The sequence below is a fragment of the Lynx rufus genome, unplaced genomic scaffold, assembly GCF_022079265.1.
Source record: "Lynx rufus isolate CCGP_SWC_20201006 ecotype Redwood Valley unplaced genomic scaffold, mLynRuf1.p SCAF_13, whole genome shotgun sequence".
In the NCBI taxonomy this organism is placed as follows: domain Eukaryota; kingdom Metazoa; phylum Chordata; class Mammalia; order Carnivora; family Felidae; genus Lynx; species Lynx rufus.
Genome location: NW_025814827.1, coordinates 55,406,047 through 55,422,260, shown reverse-complemented (window position 1 = coordinate 55,422,260; position 16,214 = coordinate 55,406,047). Strand labels below are relative to the sequence as shown.

At 39.5% G+C, this 16,214-nt stretch overlaps 1 non-coding gene across 1 annotated transcript; it reads right to left on the bottom strand.

The window, feature by feature from the left end:
* Positions 1–15,810: 15,810 nt before the first annotated feature.
* LOC124509071 (U6 spliceosomal RNA) lies at positions 15,811–15,917 on the bottom strand. The gene has a single exon (XR_006961409.1). It is a non-coding gene; the product is annotated as a U6 spliceosomal RNA (small nuclear RNA).
* Positions 15,918–16,214: the final 297 nt, after the last annotated feature.

The following is a 16,214-nucleotide window of genomic DNA, read 5'->3' as shown; positions in this document are numbered from 1 at the left end:
GCTATAGTATGGCATATCAATGGAGGATGCCCTTAAAATACTAACACTTTGAACTGGGATGAATTGAGATGGGGATATAGATTGACGGGGATGTTCTTGTTTACATACTATCTCTAGTATATGAGAGATTTGAGAGAAATAGTAATTAAAAGGACCATGGAAGAGTTGGTTGATTTTGGGTGCTTACCAATGCAGTGAAGGGGGAGAATGACAAGTTGATTACCCAGACAAATTATGGTGTGAAAGTTTGAAGGTCTTCAATTCAGCAACCAGAAAGCAGACGATGTTTAAGATAAAGCTCAGGATCAGAGTGTAAGAGCAGCATAACTTGAGAGAATAGTATATTAGCAGATTTTCTCCTGTGAAGGTTGAGATTGTGATAGGGAAGGTGTGAGACCCTGAGACTTGGAATAAGGACAGTTGGATGCACTAGAGACCTTTGGATCGCCAGATTCCCCCAAACCCTCTAGGCCTTTAGAAATAGACCATTTCCTCTTGCTACAGGATAGCGTCATCTGCTCCTTGTCTGAAGATTATACAGAGGTTGCAACTGAAGCAGAAGCTGTGTAAAATAGTACATGCTGTCCTCATCTGCCCTCACCTCCATTCCTGGCATTAGACTAATGATCTGAGCCAAATACTATCATGTACCAACTAGGGAAATGGTGGCCCTGCTGAAGAAGAAAGGAACTGAGCTGCTGAAACTGCCTAATATATACCAGCACATTAGCCTGGGGATCGTTCATTAGCCTGAGATTGATGGCCTGGGAGTGAGATTCTGAGAGAGAGAGAGAGAGAGAGAGAGAGAGAGAGAATGCACACAAACAGAGGAGGGGCAGAGAGAGAGGAAGAGAAAGAATCCTAAGCAGGGTTTGTGCTGTCAGTACAGAGCCTGATGTTGGGCTCAAACTCACAAACTGAGATCATGACCTGAGACAAGACTCAGAGTTGGATGTTTAACAGGCTGAGCCACCCAGTTGCCCCTGAGAATCTAATGTTCTAGCAAGAGCTCCTGGAGCTCAGTCTCAATATGCTGCTGGATGGCTCCTGGAAGCTTGGAAAAAATGATGGCCCACATTGAAGGAGGTGGAAAGGCCAGAACTGCCTTGGCATAGTGTCAAGCAAGGAATCTGAAGTCTTAGAGCAGTGAGCATATGTGCTAGTTATCAACTTATTATCTCTTAGCTCCAAACTTACTTTCTTTCCCCTCTTTGCAATTTTGGAGATGGACTATGTAATCATCTCTCCTGTGCCATCTGGTACAATATTAGGCTTTTGCAATAGAGGGTGAAGGAAGGATTCTGTACAGCATAGGGGAGGAAGGAGCTTCTCTTCCTGGTTATGATATGCTTTTTTTCATTTTCTCTTTCCTCTGATGGTGTGGCTCCTAAGAGTGGGAAGAGGCCCATTGGCGCTCATTCCCCCACAAGTTGCTGTGGTAATCCAGCAGGATGCTTGCTGTGGACCAGCTCCAGTTCACTCAGTAAACTTCACTGTTAAGGGTGGGAGGGTGACTGGTAATCAAAATGGCTTGGTCTAAAAGGGTTCTCCCACAGAGGTGATCATGGTGTAATTTTGAAGGAAAAGGATGGGCATTCTACTAGAATTTTATATACAGCAGAAAACAAAGCAATAACAGTAACAAAATGAACACCAGATCTGATGGCCAACAACCTGAGTTGAGTTGCCACAATGGTGAGTCATGGCTATTTACCCATTTTGCAGACACAAACTCAGATTCCCTGGATTGAAGGGCAGCTAGGCCCTCTGGTGAGGGATTTTGCAATGTTGCCACAAGCATACACTGCAAATCTTACCCCAAGCCTTCTTTAATGGGACTGGTGGCCCTTCACTAGAGTGACTGTGTACTGAGGAAAGATCAGTATCCAGACCTTTTGGATATTACCAGATACTGTCTTTGTACTGATGCTAATTTCTGGGAAAGTAAAATACTACCAGGGCCTAGGAATCAAAGCAGGAACTTACAGTGGTCAAGTGATGAATTGAAAATTCACTCTTCTAACTTGTAAGGCCCCTATTAATCCATGGACTCTTCTTGCAGTTATCTGCCCAGTTCCTGAGTGCAATATTGGAATATACAAGTTTGTAACTGGCAGAATACCTATACTGGCTCTATGACCCATGGGGTAATGGCCATAATAATGGGCAGGACTAAATAGAACTTTCTGGAACTTTCCCTCCCTAGTAAACTAGAAGCAATACTGCATCTGTGGATGAATTATAGATATTATTGCCTCCATGAAAGACTTTAAAAGATGTAGGGTTGGTGATACCTAGCACATTCTCATTTAATGCATCTGTTTCACTTGTGCAGCATTTGAATAGATCTTAGGAAATGAATAAGAATATTGTAGGGGTGCCTGGATGGCTCAGTCATTTAAGTGTCCAACTCTTGATTTCAGCTTAAGTCTTGATTTCATGATTTGTGTGATTGAGCCCTGTTCAGGATTCTCTCTGTCCCTCTCTGCCCTTATTCCCTCACCTCCCCCCAACCCATGTGCACTCTCTCAAAACAAACAAACAAACAAACATACATTGTAATCTTAATCAGGTAGTGACTCTGACTGCAGTTTTTGCCTCCTCAATTATATAATATTTACTAGAGAAAATCAACACAGCCCCTTGACACTTGGTATGTAGTTGTAGACCTAGTTAGTGCTTTTCCCTTTGTACCAATTTGTACAGACCACCAGAAGCAGTTTGCTTTGACCTGAAAAGGCCAACAATACACCATCATGTTTCCAGGCCCCTGACAGGTAAACAATTCTCCACTATCTAGGAATCCATGTATGTCTTTTCCTTGGGCAACTTACTTTTCACATAAAATGGATGACAAGGTGCTCTGCCTAGAACTCCTCTCCCTGTGCTTGAGAGGAGGCATGAGGATGCACCTATTAGAGGGGGCAAAAAGTGTCAGAATTTTTTTTATTGCATATAAATGCCCTTTAGAGAGCATGTGCTGAAGAAGAGACACTGGGTAACCAGGTTGTCAGGACTCATCCAGTAGATGTCAGCCAACCTTTGTCCTTGGTTACACAGCATTTGTTCAAGGGGGTCTACAAATGGAGCAATCATGGTGCCAGAGATGGAGGTTATACATGTGTTGGGTCCCCTTTCACTAAGGCTGATTCAGCTACTGCCACTGCTTGATATTTGTTCTGTCAGCAGCAGAGACTGGGTCTAGGTCCTCAGTATAGTAAATATTTTGAGGATACCAAGCAGACACTTGGTCACCAGTTGATTATATGAGATACTTTAACCTTGGAAAGGGCAATTATTTGTCTTAACTGGAATCAAAATGTATTCGAGGTGTGGATTTGCTTTTCCTTTCTTTAGTTCCTTAGCCAGTACCTCTAAGATCTCTCAGAGTGTCTGATTAACCACTATCTGAGGGCTCACTGAGTGTCTGGTGTACCAACTGGGATCCCACTATCACCCTAACCAACGTATAATCATTTTATGTTAAGGAGGTTCAGCAATGGACATATGATCATGGAGTCACCAATTTTGCCATGTATTGCATAGTAATGAAGGGTTGAAAAGCATTAGAATGTCTTTTTGAAGGTGTGGCTAAAGTGTCATCATGGAGATGGTAGTCAGTGACATTGGGACACTGTTTTTCAATGTGCAGTATTTCTTTTGAGTCAATTGCTGTCATGTGGTTTTCTGTAGAGAATGAGTCTAGATTCCGAGGGATAGAAAAAAGAGCAGTTCTGCTCACTATCAATCTCAGTGACTGGTCTGGGGAATATATGCTTCTTGTATCTAACAATTTTAGGTTCTGAAGTTCTAGAGGTTTCTGATTCCCAGATGGGGATATTTCCATCAGGGGTCTCAGTCAGGGTCCTTCTAAACCTAAAACTATGTTTGTATCTTAACATTTTATACTTCTCATGATTTTAAATTAGCAGGCTAAGAATGGAGTCCTGCTGGGGCACCTGGGTGGCTCGGTTGGTTAAGCATCCAACTTCAGCTCAGGTCATGATTTTATGGTTTGTGGGTTTGAGCCCCATGTCAGCCTCTGAGCTGACAGCTTAGAGTCTGGAGCCTGGTTTGGATTCTGTGTCTCCCTCTCTTTCTTCCCCTTTCTTGCTCATACTCTGTCTCTAAAAAATAAATAAACATTAAAAAAATTTAAAAAAGAGTGGACTCATACTGGCAAAGGTAATTGACCTGATCATCTTGAGGAGGCATGTTTGCCAATCCATAATGATAATAGGAAATTGTAAATTTGGAACTCAGGAGATCACTGGAATGTCTCTTGGTGCTCTCATGTAAAAAAAGGAATTATAGCTACTGTGACCTAACAGGGGCAAAGTAGCCATGGGATCAGACCCTTCAGGACTGAAGATCTAGGTCACCATGGCATGCAACCTAGACCAGCAGTAGTGTTAAACAAAGGCAGAGGGATCTAGAATTGGTGATAGAGAATCTGGAGTGGGTGATATCATTTACAGCTTTGGGACCAACTGCAGCAGTAAGAGACTATGGCTCGTCCTATTAACTTTCTTCTGTAAAGAGGGTCATATTAATAAGATAAAACTAATAAGAATAATTTATAGAACTCACGTATTTTTGGCATTCCTCCAGGTGTTTCATACTTGTTAACTCACCTAATCTTCACGAAACCCTATAGAGTTGGTAGTATTATTATCATAGTTTTACAGATGAAGAAAACGAGACCTAAGTTGAAGTAACTAAGTGGTCAAGAGTTGAAAAGGGTGTGAACGATAGAATAACCTCTGCATGGAATAATCAAGAAAGAATTTATTAATAAGCTTTTGTTCCTTTGCTTCAAGGTGGGTTGGATGAATAGCAGATTTGGTGGTGGGTGAGTGGTAGATGTAAAGAAGACAGGTGTTCTAGGTGGGAGGGATGGGATGAACAGGTGCATGCAGCAAGTAAATAGAGATGTATGCTTGGGGAGTAAGAGTTACATGAGTTTGGCCAAAGGGTAAAGCAGATGATGGGTAAGAATGGGAGATAAATTTTTCTTTTTCTTTTCTTTTCTCTTTTCTTTTCTTTTCTTTTCTTTTCTTTTCTTTTCTCTTAGAGAGTGCGGGGGGAGAGGGGCAGAGGGAGAGGGAGGGAGAGCAAGAATACTAAGCAGGCCTCACGCTCAGCACAAAGACTGACACTGGGCTTGATCCCACGACCCTGGGATTATGACCTGAGCTGAAATCAAGAGTCAGATACTCAACTGACTGAGTCACCCAGGTGCCCTGGGAGATAAATTTTTAAAAGCAGAAAAGGGTCATACTAGATAGAGTTCTGAAACCAAGTTTAAAACTTTGAATTTTATTTTGGCACAGGGAATGATTGAGGGTTTTTAAGGACATGTGTGGCATGATCAAAGCATTCTCTAGAAGAGTGGTTTCTAATGCCAGGTGGTAAGCTGATCTTGGTCTGGCTGCCTAAGAATTGCTTGAGGACATTTTAATAATACAGATCCCTGGAACACATCTCAGGAATTCACCAAGCATATGTCTCTTTTAACTGTTTTTCCCTTTTTTCCTTCTCCATGATAGTCAGGTTTTGTTTCTACTTGAAAACGAAGACCCTCCTTCTTACTCCCTCACATTTATTTGTGACATCAGCTAATTGTGACGTCTGGCTCATGTACCTATTTTGCCCAAGTTTATCCAACTCAATTCTCAAATGTTTGGCAAACTTAGGTTCTTCCTTTTTGAGATCTCATGAAGATTAGTTTCCTTTCTTTGTAGTGCAAAAATAAATGGAATCCTTCTGATAATTTTTTTAAAGCTAATTTTCAGAGTTCTTGTTTGCCTTTCTTTTGTTTTTTCATGTTTATTCATTTTTGAGAGACAGAGACAGAGCATGGACCAGGGAGGGGCAGAGAGAGAGGGAGACACAGAATCCAAAGCAGGCTCCAGGATCTGAGCTGTCAGCACAGAGCCTGACACGGGGCTCGAACCCATGAACCCTGAGATCATGACCTGAGCTGAAGCCAGGCACTCAACCGACTGAGCTACCCAGGCACTCCATGCCTTCTCTTTTCTAAGCTATGTAGTATCCTCTCTTTAAGGGTTCCAATTATGTCATGATGTCATACCTTCAGTGTTCGGTGGGGTTCCCGTTTGCCTGTAATCCTCTTAGGCTGTGGCATTCAGAATGGCATGCAATACTCTAGATACTCTTTTTCTTTTTTTAATTTTATTTTAAGGTAATCTCTATACCCAATGTGGGGCTCAAACTCATAACCCTGAGATCAAGAGTCACATGTTCTACCAACTGAACCAGCCAGGTGTCCTAGTAACTCTGATCCACATAGACTAGTGTGGATATTCTGATCCACATAGACTAGAGTGGGGCCTCCCCTCTTACCCAACTGGACACTAGATTTCATAGCTCAGATACAGTCATAGCTCAGCAGTCCATCCCTCTGCTGCTTCTTATAAAGCTTGTGGCCAGTAAAGTCAAGAAGACTTTTCCATTCTAGCTCTTTGTTATATCTCTTTCATCAATTGTACATGCAGTTAGTTCCTAGAGAGTTATTGAGAAACTGGACTCACTACTTTCACTAATTTATTATCCCATGTTGCTTTGTCATGATGGGAAATTTAGTGTAATATTGTGATTCCATCTTTTTTTTTTCTCATTTTTCCTCTTCTTTTTAAATCACATGAACCAGTATTTGCTTTTATTAACTTATTTTTTAATGTTTTAGGTTTGGTTCTATCCCTTCATTTTTTTCCATAAGATTAAAAGCAAATTGTTTTGTTTGTATGTTTTGTCATCAGTTACAAAGAAGAACTTTCAGAATAGAATTTATTTGGCTTTGTCCTTTAACTGGTGGAGATGCACACTGGTCACTAATTTTATTTTAGATAGGTGGACATAGAAAAGAAAATATTGAGAATGTGGGTAAAATATGATAATGTATTCTTTTAAGAAAATTAAGATATAAGGCATATACCACAAAGTTAATTCTTTTAAAATATGTAATTCAGTGGTTTTTAGTATATTTGTAAGGTTGTGAAAACATCACCCACTATCTAATTCCAGAACATTTTCATTACCCTTAAAGAAACTCCCTATCACTTAACAGTCATTCTGCATTCCCTTATATCCCCAACCCCATTTGATCTCTGACTTCTGCCATTACCTATGCGTAGAGATGTGAGCCTTGCTGTATGAGAGCTGTCTGGCACATATTTTTTGCATCCTAAACTGTACAGGGGAGAATCTTGGGTTACAGAATTTCAACATCTCATCTATTATACTGGATTCTTAGGAAGAAATGATAAAAAAGGGGCTTTTGATCACCATCATCTCCCCAACCTAGGTTTCAGTTTCTTAAATATTCATGCTATTGTTTCCAATGAAATTCCCATTTTCTTTAAAGAAAAAAAAAAGAAGGAAAAGGAATGTTGAGTGCTTTTGTTTTGCTTGTGATCTGTTAATAACAGACTTAAATTCTCCTTGTTTCTACTCTGAAGGAAATCTCAAAAACTCTTTTTCCTCATTGTCCTTAGGACCACTTGTGTGTTCTGGGTTTTAGCTTTCCTGACACATTTCCCATTGATTTGTGCTAACTTTTGCATTTGATCTTGGTTATGGGTCCCTTGACCCCATCTGTGGTATGTGTATCCTAAATCTGAGCTCACTGGGACACTTTGTGTGTAGCCACCTCAGTCCTTGTTTTCTTTTCTTCTTCCCAGGAATAAGTTCTAGAAGTTAGGTTAGAATTGTGTTTTTGAAAGCTCCATCCTTCCTGTGTCATCTTCCCTATAGAACCACGGACTGTGGCCCTGTTGCTATGTTTTTTTCCTGCCATGCAGCAAGAGGGCTTGCCTCTGACTCCACCAGCAGTCCCTTCTCTAACAGTAATCACTCCAGGATGACTAAGTCCCTTTTGTTCCCCAAGGTTCCTGTCACTTCCTCCTCACTGAGCAATTCTTCCATGTTGGTCCAGAAGAGTAGTTTCCCTCAAAATTTCTTCCACCTCTGAGAGATCATACTGTCAGCCTGAATTTGTCAGATGCACTTTCATAAATGGACCAGGACATTGCCTTTATAGGACCTTTGTAGTATGTGATCATTTGGTCTTTTATAAACATTCATGAAGTACAACTTGCAGAAATCCACCTGAGAGCAGGGATGAAAGGAGGAAGTTTGTATCCTGAGTCGATGGAAAACAGGGCCACATAGGCATATATCTTATTTCTCCAGAATATGATGCTGTTTTAAGCATCACTTTTTGGGAGTACACAGCTAATTTACTTACTTTCTCATGCAGATAGATGATTAGGCTAGAATTCTGGCTCTACCGTAACTGTATGATTATAGGCAAATTACTTAATCTTTCTAAATTTTGGTTTCTTGGGCACCTGGGTGGCTCAGTCATTAAGCATCTGACTTCAGCTCAGGTCATGGTCTCATGGTTCATAAGTTTGAGTCCCACATCAGGTTGATCTCGAGCCCCGCTTTGAGTGAACATGAGCCCAACTTCTCTCTCTCTCTGTCTCTCCTTCTCTCCCTCTCCCCCATTTCTCTCTCTCCCTCTGCCCCTCCTGAGATTCTGTCTCTCTCTACCCCTTGCTCACTTGCGACCCCCCTCTCTCTCTGTGTCTCAAAAATATAAGTTTTGATTTCTTCATTTGGAAAATAAGAGTAAAAATACCTAGCTCATAGAATTTGTCATAGATTAAAAATGGCTGCAATTGTTTTGGATACTCCTCCCATAAAGAGGTATATTATGTCTCTGCTCCTTAAATCTGTGTTCTTTGACTGCTTGGCCAATAGAATATGGCAGAAGCGACAAAATGCCTGATTCTGACATAAAAGCGTGGCATCTTCGACTTCCCCTTTCTAGGGAAACTTTCTTTAGGTTGCTACCATGAACTACCATGTAAGAAGTCCAAATACACTCAGACCACCATACTGGAGTCTCAGTATTGGATAATCTTAGCTGAGCCTAACCTTTTAGCCATACCCACTGATGTGACAGACATATGAGTGAAGCCATCTTGGACCCTTCAACCAGCTCATTTATGAGCTGAATCCCACCAAGTGACTCAGTAACTGCAGTTGATGTCATGTGGGGGCAAAGGAATTGTCCAACTGAGCCTAAATCGTGAGATATAATGATTCTTTTAAGCTATTCAGTATGCACCAAGAGAAAACTGCAACAGAATTTGATACGTGGAAGTGGACTACTGCTCTAGTAAAATCCTAAAATATGTGGCTTTGAGACTGGGCAGTAGGCAGAAGCTGGGGACTATTGGTAAAAGCTTTAAGGACAGGGAGAACACCACTCCAGGTGAACCCTGGAAAGACAGGGAGAAAATTGGTTTTGTGGGTTGGAAAAAACATGACTCTTGTGTAGCGGAGGAAAGCTCGACAATGCTGTTGTCTGCAGTAATGTGGAAAATAGAACATAATCCTAACACACTGGTGGATTTGGCCAAAGATATTTCCTGGCAGAATGTTGAAGGTGCCAATTAGTTTTTTTGAGTTGCTTATGATAAGGTATGGATAGAGATAAAAAAATTAAAAAAAATAAATAGAAGAGAGGAAATTCTGTGTTCATTGTTTAAAGGAAATACAAGCAACCCAGGATTTAATGGGCTTAAAAATAAAACTCTATCAGTTGCTCTAATGGCATAAAAGGTTTTGAAATAAAGACTGACCTCAAGGTAAGGTCATGTCAAAGGTATGACTATAAGACCCTTTGTTAATATTCCAGAGAGATTTAAGGGTGTGTCTAGAAAAAGGCTTGTAGTATCCCATAGCATTCTGATTCAGCCCAAGGCAGAGGAGGACCCGTCTCAAAGAGATTTGTGGGTATGGTTTTCATTTAATGGAGTTAACCCAATAAGATCCATAGAAATCCCACAAAGTTTTTAAGATAATTGAATTGTTCGAAGCACCATCAACTTTAACTGAAAAGGATAAAGTAACTCAAAATAAAAAGAGCCCTTGAGGCTCTCAGGTTTCAATGGGCAAAAAGCAGTTTAAGAAAGCTACTAAGCAACAACCACAAGCCATTTCTTGTGAAAAAGGAAAGGTGATTCAGAGAATGGATCAAAGGGAACATGAGTGGACTCTAATCCGGGAACTGATGGCATTTGACCAAGTGCATTTCAGAAATTATCATGGGCTGGTGAATGCTATATGCCTCTTGTTCTTTTCCTTTTTGAATGGGAATGTCTATTGCTGTTATTCTATGTTTTTTTCAGTATTGTATATTGTGTGTGTGCGTGCTTGTGTGTGTGTGTGTGTGTGTGTGTGTGTGACAACTTGTCTTACAGATCTTCATATTGAGAAGAACTGTACCTAAAGGGACTTCTCCATATCTAGACCTGAGTTAGATGATGAGATCTCAGACTTTGAGCTGCCTGAGTCTTTGGGGGACTTTGGAGAGGAGTGAGTGTATTTTGCACCTGGGAAGAATGTAAATAATTTGTGACCAGACGGCAATTTGTGGAGGATTAAATATGGTAACAACTTCTTTGATACTCCTTCCATCATGAGGTAAAATCTATGTCCCTGATCTATGAATATGATGGACTCTGTGACTGTCTAACAAACAGAGTATGGCTGAACTGAGATTGTGTCAATTTCCAGACTCAGGCCTTAAAAACCAGCAGCTACCAGTTTTTGGATCAGTCTTTTTAGGAGTCCTGAGTTCTCATGTAAGAAGTCCAAATACCCTTAAACCATCTTGCTGGAGAGACCATGTATAGGCATTCTTGTCACAGTGCCAGCTAAGTCAAACTTTTCAGCTATCCCTGCCATGGTGCCAGATATGTGAGTGATCCCCTCTTGGACCTTGCAGATGAGCTCATATCACCACAGATTAACTTTAGTCCATGCCATATAGAGAAGAAGAATCAACTGGCTGAGCCCTGGCTGAATTCCTGACCCATGACATCATGAAATAAAATAAAATGATTGCTGTTTAGAGATGTTAAGTATTGAGGTGGTTTGTTATTTGGCAAAGATAACTGGAACAGAGTTGTGAGGATGAAATGAGACTATAAAGCACTAAAGACAGTGCCTAGAGCATAGTACTTAATACATGCTGGCTTAATACCTTCTCATTCTTCCTCTGAAACCACATCTTTTACACCAAGTACCATGTCCAGCATTCATCTTTCAACAAGGATTTATTGAATGCCTAATCTGTACATACTTTGAGCTAGTTGCTGTCATATAGCTGTTTGATGGAACAGGTCCTTGAAGATTGAGCTCAGACTGCACAGTCTTGAGGAAGCTGTTTGCCAGTCACCCTACCTTGTTTGGCTGGTCCTCCAGGGTAGCCCTCTCAGCAATCTGTACACTCAGTTTGGACTATATTAATCTATATTGGTGGATGCCTTGCTTCAAAGGTGACTTACAGTTTTTTCAGGTACCTGTAGCCTGTCTTCCCCATAAAAGTGTCAACATCTTAAGGAGTGGGATCTTGAAATCACAGGCCTTTGTTTTTCCTCACAGGGCCTTTGGTACATCCAAGTGTCTGTTAAATTGAACAATTTGGAATTTTCAACACAAGTTCCAGGAACTCTGGAGCAATCTGTGTGAATCTAAGAGGAAAAAAATATCCTATCTTTTGTGAAATTCCTAACTGATCTAGAGATGAATCCTTAAAGAAGACCATGGAGACCAGAGATCTGACCTTGACTATGCTCTTCTTTTCATGTATTCTCTATGTTGTCTCCTTAGAACTGAGGCTTCTTGAGGATGGTAGAAACTTGTTTTTCAGTTCTTTTGTAAATTTGTAGTAAATGTAGTTTTGCCTGGCCCACTTGGAGCTTAGATGCTGTTAAAGTAGTGTAGACAACACCTCCACTATCTTTTCCTCACCTTTTTCTATCCAGCAGTGTACCAGGGATTTGTTATTTTGTAATTGGGTGAGAAGGGATGGACATTTAAAAAAGTTTAAACTTTTTGTTATCGAAGTATAGTTGACACACAATGTTATATTAGTTTCAGGTGTACAACATAGTGATTCAACAATTTTATACATTACTCAGTGCTCATGATAGTAAGTATAGTCACCATATTAGGTTATTACGGTGTTTTTGACTATATTCCTTGTGCTATACTTTTCATCTCCATGACTTATTTATTCTATAATTGGAAGTTTGTACCTCTTAATCCCCTTCACCTATTTTGCCCATCTCCCCACCCACCTGGCAACCACCAGTTTGTTCTCTATGAGTCTGCTTCTGTTTGTTTTTGTTTGTTCATGTTTTGTTTTTAGATTCCACGTATAATTGGAGTCATATGGCATTTGTCTTTCTCTGTCTGCCTTATTTCACCTAGCACAGTACACTCTAGGTTCATAAGTACTGTTGTAAATGGCAAGATTTCATTTTTTTTTTTATGGCTGAATAACATTCCATTGTGTATATACACACCTATCCACATACTCTACATCTTTATCCATTCATCTATTGATGGACACTTGGGTTGCTTCCATATTTTTTTAAATTTTAAACTTAAATTTCTAAATTTTAATCCCACTATAGCTAACATAAAATGTTATATTAGTTTCAGATGTACAACATAGTGATTCAACAATTCTATACATTACTCAGTCCTCATCAAGATACGTGTACTTTTAATCGTCTTCGTGCCTATTTCACCCATTCCCCACTATATATATATAGAGAGAGAGAGGACCCATTCCTGACATCATACTTTTCCAACATATAAAAGGAAATAGCACTTTGACATCATGCTCTGTTGCATCATGGGACACTCAGGTACCAGCTTTTCTTAGGATATAGTATCTCTTGACTCGGCAAATATGAGCTATTGTGTAAATGGAACCCGAATTTTGGTAAAGATCTTTCTTTTTTTCCTATTAAAATGTATGATTAATCATACTTACCATAATTTTATATTATTTAGAACCGTGGCTTTTATGGATTTCTACTTGAGATAGTTTGTTGGATGCAGGATTTTTTTTTAATCATTAAATATTAGCCCATTTTTTATCAAATGGACTATCAATTCCGTTCCCACTTGGGTAACTGAAGTTCTGCATCTCAACAGCGGGTACCACAGTTTTCAATGGTGTGACTCGTAGAAGTGAGATCAAGTGATCCTATACCTGTATCAACTCTGAATCTCACTACAGTGTTTTTTGGTGCACAGTAAATATGACTGATGGGACATCTAAATGCTGGAATTTTGAAGGGCTAGAATTATCATAAAATCTGATGTTGGACGTGTCAGTAATCTCATTCATGGAACTTTGGAACAAGCCAGGGCAGGAATAGGAGTAGGGAAGACAGGACAGCTGCAGAAAAGTTACATTTAGTTAAATTACACGGTTAGAAAATTTTAAGAAAATGCCTGTTGAACTTTCTCCATCATTAGAAATAAAAATAAATAATGAAAATTGACAATGAAGACACCAAGAGCTAATTTTCAAGTTTAATTTGTCTTTCTGAATGATGCCTCTTTGGTCTTTTATGAAGGATAAATTATATTTGAAATGAAATCTTTTAAATGGATTATCTTTTGGGTAGTTATTTTGTGCACTTTTAAAGTGCATTTTACTTATTTGTGGGGGGTTGGGGTAGAAAGATGAATTCTGAAGAAATTGAGAGGAAAATAATTTCAGAAGGTAATGGATGAACTTGGTCTGGAAGATTAATCAGGGCAGTTGCAAGAGGGTGCCAAATGCATAACGGGAGTAGAACTAAATATCTGATTGTAATTAAAACTTTAGGTTTCTAATGGCTGCATGAAAGATATTTTAATAAACGTGAAATGCACTTTCTAAATGGCACGCTAACTTTTAATGACTTGGGTGTTTTGTTTGATTAGTAACCTGGACTGTTAAATTAAAGCCAACTGCAAGTGCATGATAAAATATTGATGGTTTCAGGCAAATGAATTGGGGAAGTTATGCTTGACAGATTTTTTGTATCATTAAGGATTTTAACTGGTGGAAAATATATATTGCTGGTGCTTAAAGATAGTTAAAGAGGATCTTCCTGTTTATATGACCTCGTTTTAATTTTACAGTAATAATAAGGGGGAAATCTGAATTATTCACAGATGGTTGGTCAAGAGAGGTCACTTAATTAAAAAAGTGTTATTTTAATTACACCTGTTTCACATTCCTGGAACGGGAAATTAAATATTTTGAAGCATTTGATTATTTCTGTTTCACAGATTACCTGGACTTTTGCTGGCTCCTGTGAAGGCCTGAGATTGTTGTATGTGAAGCTTTTACCTCTTGTTAGCAGGGTGTTTCGCTTTAAGGATCAGGAGTTTAAAAATAATTTTTTCATTGATAGTTTTAGAAACAATGCAAGAGGAAGACGTATATAATTATCACACACACACACACACACACACACACACTGTAGTCTTGTATATGCAGGACAATCTTTAGAAGGATACATAAGAAAATATGAGGCTATTTATTTCTTAGGGATTGAGCTGGGATGTCAAAAGTGAAGGAGATTTTATTTATTACTTTATTCTTTTGGGGAAATAGGGTATATTTTGCATTGAGAATGCCTTCGTTTTATAAAAGAAAAATTTCCTTTTGAAACCCAGGTTTCTTTTTTTTTTCTCTGAAAAAATATGTTCATTATATTTTATACAGCATTATTTAAATGTTTTTTTCTTTTTTTATATATATATGAAATTTATTGACAAATTGGTTTCCATACAACACCCAGTGCTCATCCCAAAAGGTGCCCTCCTCAATACCCATCACCCACCCTCCCCTCCCTCCCACCCCCCATCAACCCTCAGTTTGTTCTCAGTTTTTAACAGTCTCTTATGCTTTGGCTCTCTCCCACTCTAACCTCTTTTTTTTTTTTTTTCCTTCCCCTCCCCCATGGGTTCCTGTTAAGTTTCTCAGGATCCACATAAGAGTGAAACCATATGGTATCTGTCTTTCTCTGTATGGCTTATTTCACTTAGCATTACACTCTCCAGTTCCATCCACGTTGCTACAAAAGGCCATATTTCATTTTTTCTCATTGCCACATAGTATTCCATTGTGTATATATACCACAATTTCTTTATCCATTCATCAGTTGATGGACATTTAGGCTCTTTCCATAATTTGGCTATTGTTGAGAGTGCTGCTATGAACATTGGGGTACAAGTGCCCCTATGCATCAGTACTCCTGTATCCCTTGGATAAATTCCTAGCAGTGCTATTGCTGGGTCATAGGGTAGGTCTATTTTTAATTTTCTGAGGAACCTCCACACTGCTTTCCAGAGCGGCTGCACCAATTTTCATTCCCACCAACAGTGCAAGAGGGTTCCCGTTTCTCCACATCCTCTCCAGCATCTATAGTCTCCTGATTTGTTCATTTTGGCCACTCTGACTGGCGTGAGGTGATACCTGAGTGTGGTTTTGATTTGTATTTCCCTGATAAGGAGCGACGCTGAACATCTTTTCATGTGCCTGTTGGCCATCTGGATGTCTTCTTTAGAGAAGTGTCTATTCATGTTTTCTGCCCATTTCTTCACTGGGTTATTTGTTTTTCGGGTGTGGAGTTTGGTGAGCTCTTTATAGATTTTAGATACTAGCCCTTTGTCCAATATGTCATTTGCAAATATCTTTTCCCATTCCGTTGGTTGCCTTTTAGTTTTGTTGGTTGTTTCCTTTGCTGTGCAGAAGCTTTTTATCTTCATAAGGTCCCAGTAATTCACTTTTGCTTTTAATTCCCTTGCCTTTGGGGATGTGTCGAGTAAGAGATTGCTACGGCTGAGGTCAGAGAGGTCTTTTCCTGCTTTCTCCTCTAAGGTTTTGATGGTTTCCTGTCTCACATTTAGGTCCTTAAAAATATGGAACGCTTCACGAATTTGCGTGTCATCCTTGCGCAGGGGCCATGCTAATCTTCTCTGTATCGTTCCAATTTTAGTATATGTGCTGCCGAAGCGAGCACAACCCAGCTTTCTTTTAACAACACCATTGTTTCTTTCCATGCCTTTCTCCCCATAACAGAGAATTTTCCTGATTCTGTCAGAAGATGTGGTTAACTTTAAGGAGCTTTTCTTATTGGATCAAGTTAGTTTCTTTCCTTTTCCCCTCCAACCTTTCATCCATCCTCAGATATTTAGTGCTTAGTATCTCTTACTGCTTCTTACAGGCTAAGTAAAAGTAACTCTTTGGGAAAAGAAGAGATCAGCAACATTCGTGAGGTTGCTGTCCCTCTGATGGGACTTCAGAAACGTGAAACTTT